The following is a 4,519-nucleotide window of genomic DNA, read 5'->3' on the forward strand; positions in this document are numbered from 1 at the left end:
TGATTAGGCGGACCGCTACCGTGGATCCCCCTCATCAAACCCTAAACCCTTTCCCTTCTCATTTGAAGGCGGCAAGACAAAAAGACACCCTAGAGGGGCCGAGTGAACCCTTTTTGGGGGGACCGGGTATCCTAAAACGGGACGCGAAAGGGTTTAGTGTTTGACCGCGGATCCCCCTAATGAAACCCTAAACCCTTTCCCTTGCTTCTTATTTGAAGGCGGCAGGACAAAAAGACACCCTAGAGGGGCCGAGTGAACCCTTTTTTAGGGGGCCGGGTATCCTAAAACGGGACGGAAAAGTGTTTAGGGTTTGATTAGGCGGAAAGTGTTTAGGGTTTCATTAGGGGGATCCGCGGTCAAACCCTAAACCCTTTCCCTTGCTTCTCATTCGAAGGCGACAAGACAAAAAGGCACCCTAGAGGGGCCTAGTGAACCCTTTTTGGGGGGACCGGGTAACCTAAAACGGGACGGGAAAGGGTTTATGGTTTGATTCGGCGAACTACTACCGAAGATCCCCTTAATCAAACCCTAAACCCTTTCCCTTACTTCTCAATTGAAGGCGGCCAGACAAAAAGACACCCTAGAGGGGCTGAGCGAACCCTTTTTTGGGGGGCCGGGTATCCTAAAACGGGACGGGAAAGGGTGTAGGGTTTTATTAGGCAGACCGCTACCGCGGACCCCCCTAATCAAACCCTAAACCCTTTCCCTTGCTTCTCATTCGAAGGCGGCAAGACAAAAAGACACCCTAGAGGGGCCGAGTGAACCCTTTTTGGGGGGACCGGGTATCCTAAAACGGGATGCGAAAGGGTTTAGTGTTTGACCGCGGATCCCCCTAATGTAACCTTAAACCCTTTCCCTTGCTTCTCATTTGAAGGCGGCAAGACAAAAAGACACCCTAGAGGGGCCGAGTGAACCCTTTTTTGGGGGGCCGGGTATCCTAAAACGAGACGGGAAAGGGTTTAGGGTTTGATTAGGCGGACCGCTACCGCGAATCCCCCTAATCAAACTCTAAACCCTTTCCTTTGCTTCTCTTTTCAAGGCGGCAAGACAAATAGACACCCTAGAGGGGCCGAGTGAACCCTTTTTTGGGGGGTCGGGTATCCTAAAACGAGACGGAAAAGGGTTTAGGGTTTGATTAGGCGGACTGCTACCGCAGATCCCCCTAATCAAACCCTAAACCCTTTCCCTTACGTCTCAATCGAAGGCGGCAAGACAAAAAGACACCCTAGAGGGGCCGAGTGAACCCTTTTTTGGGGGACCGGGTATCCTAAAACGGGACGGGAAAGGGTTTAGGGTTTGATTAGGCGGACCGCTAGGGCGAATCCCCCTAATAAAACTCTAAACCCTTTCCTTTGCTTCTCATTTGAAGGCGGCAAGACAAATAGACACCCTAGAGGGGCCGAGTGAACCCTTTTTTGGGGGGTCGGGTATCCTAAAACGAGACGGAAAAGGGTTTAGGGTTTGATTAGGCGGACTGCTACCGCAGATCCCCCTAATCAAACCCTAAACCCTTTCCCTTGCTTCTCATCCGAAGGCGGCAAGACAAAAAGACACCCTAGAGGGGCCGAGTGAACCGTTTTTGAGGGGACAAGGTATCCTAAAACGGGACGGGAAAGGGTTTAGGGTTTGATTAGGATTCCATTAATCAAACCCTAAACCCTATTCCTTGCTTCTCATTCGAAAGCGGCAAGAAAAAAAGACACCCTAGAGGGGCCGAGTGAACCCTTTTTGGGGGGCCGGGTATCCTAAAATGGGACGGGAAAAGGGATAGGGTTTGTTTAGGTGGACCGCTACCACGGATCCTCCTAATCAAACACTAAACCCTTTCCCTTGCTTCTCATTCGAAGGCGACAAGACAAAAAGGCACCCTAGAGGGGCCTAGTGAACCCTTTTTGGGGGGACCGGGTAACCTAAAACGGGACGGGAAAGGGTTTATGGTTTGATTCGGTGGACTACTACCGAAGATCCCCTTAATCAAACCCTAAACCCTTTCCCTTACTTCTCAATTGAAGGCGGCTAGACAAAAAGACACCCTAGAGGGGCTGAGCGAACCCTTTTTTGGGGGGCCGGGTATCCTAAAACGGGACGGGAAAGGGTGTAGGGTTTTATTAGGCAGACCGCTACCGCGGATCCCCCTAATCAAACCCTAAACCCTTTCCCTTGCTTCTCATTCGAAGGCGGCAAGACAAAAAGACACCCTAGAGGGGCCGAGTGAACCCTTTTTGGGGGGACCGGGTATCCTAAAACGGGACGCGAAAGGGTTTAGTGTTTGACCGCGGATCCCCCTAATGAAACCCTAAACCCTTTCCCTTGCTTCTTATTTGAAGGCGGCAAGACAAAAAGACACCTTAGAGGGGCCGAGTGAACCCTTTTTTTGGGGGCCGGGTATCCTAAAACGGGACGGGAAAGTGTTTAGGGTTTGATTAGGCGGACCGCTACCGCGAATCCCCTTAATCAAACCCTAAACCCTTTCCTTTGCTTCTCATTTGAAGGTGGCAAGACAAATAGACACCCTAGAGGGGCCGAGTGAACCCTTTTTTGGGTGGTCGGGTATCCTAAAACGAGACGGGAAAGGGTTTAGGGTTTGATTAGGCGGACTGCTACAGCAGATCCCCCTAATCAAGCCCTAAACCCTTTCCCTTTCTTCTCATTTCAAGGCGGCAAGACAAAAAGACACCCTAGAGGGGCCGAGTGAACCATTTTTTGGGGGTCGGGTATCCTGAAACGGGACGGGAAAAGGTCTAGGGTTTTATTAGGCAGACTGCTACCGCGGATCCCCCTAATCAAACCCTAAACCCTTTCCCTTGCTTCTAATTCGAAGGCGGCAAGTCAAAAAGACACACTAGAGGGGCCGAGTGAACCCTTTTTGGGGGGACCGGGTATCCTAAAACGGGATGCGAAAGGGTTTAGTGTTTGACCGCGGATCCCCCTAATGTAACCCTAAACCCTTTCCCTTACTTCTCATTTGAAGGCGGCAAGACAAAAAGACACCCTAGAGGGGCCGAGTGAACCCTTTTTTGGGGGGCCGGGTATCCTAAAACGAGACGGGAAAGGGTTTAGGGTTTCATTAGGCGGACCGCTAGGGAGAATCCCCCTAATCAAACTCTAAACCCTTTCCTTTGCTTCTCATTTGAAGGCGGCAAGACAAATAGACACCCTAGAGGGGCCGAGTGAACCCTTTTTTGGGGGGTCGGGTATCCTAAAACGAGACGGAAAAGGGTTTAGGGTTTGATTAGGCGGACTGCTACCGCACATCCCGCTAATCAAACCCTAAACCCTTTCCCTTGCTTCTCATTCGAAGGCGGCAAGACAAAAAGACACCCTAGAGGGGCCGAGTGAACCGTTTTTGGGGGGACAAGGTATCCTAAAACGGGACGGGAAAAGGGATAGGGTTTGTTTAGGTGGACCGCTACCGCGGATCCTCCTAATCAAACCCTAAACCCTTTCCCTTGCTTCTCATTCGAAGGCGACAAGACAAAAAGACACCCTAGAGGGGCTGAGTGAACCCTTTTTTGGGGGGCCGGGTATCCTAAAACGGGACGGGAAAGGGTGTAGGGTTTTATTAGGCAGACCGCTACCGCGGATCCCCCTAATCAAACCCTAAACCCTTTCCCTTTCTTCTCATTCGAAGGCGGCAAGACAAAAAGACACCCTAGAGGGGCCGAGTGAACCCTTTTTGGGGGGACCGGGTATCCTAAAACGGGACGCGAAAGGGTTTAGTGTTTGACCGCGGATCCCCCTAATGAAACCCTAAACCCTTTCCCTTGCTTCTTATTTGAAGGCGGCAAGACAAAAAGACACCCTAGAGGGGCCGAGTGAACCCTTTTTTGGGGGGCCGGGTATCCTAAAACGGGACGGGAAAGTGTTTAGGGTTTGATTAGGCGGACCGCTACCGCAAATCCCCTTAATCAAACCCTAAACCCTTTCCTTTGCTTCTCATTTGAAGGTGGCAAGACAAATAGACACCCTAGAGGGGCCGAGTGAACCCTTTTTTGGGTTGTCGGGTATCCTAAAACGAGACGGGAAAGGGTTTAGGGTTGGATTAGGCGGACTGCTACAGCAGATCCCCCTAATCAAGCCCTAAACCCTTTCCCTTTCTTCTCATTTCAAGGCGGCAAGACAAAAAGACACCCTAGAGGGGCCGAGTGAACCATTTTTTGGGGGGCCGGGTATCCTGAAACGGGACGGGAAAAGGTCTAGGGTTTTATTAGGCAGACCGCTACCGCGGATCCCCCTAATCAAACCCTAAACCCTTTCCCTTGCTTCTAATTCGAAGGCGGCAAGACAAAAAGACACACTAGAGGGGCCGAGTGAACCCTTTTTGGGGGGACCGGGTATCCTAAAACGGGATGCGAAAGGGTTTAGTGTTTGACCGCGGATCCCCCTAATGTAACCCTAAACCCTTTCCCTTGCTTCTCATTTGATGGCGGCAAGACAAAAAGACACCCTAGAGGGGCCGAGTGAACCCTTTTTTGGGGGGCCGGGTATCCTAAAACGAGACGGGAAAGGGTTTAGGGTT

The sequence above is a fragment of the Silene latifolia genome, chromosome 9, assembly GCF_048544455.1.
Source record: "Silene latifolia isolate original U9 population chromosome 9, ASM4854445v1, whole genome shotgun sequence".
NCBI classification, from domain to species: domain Eukaryota; kingdom Viridiplantae; phylum Streptophyta; class Magnoliopsida; order Caryophyllales; family Caryophyllaceae; genus Silene; species Silene latifolia.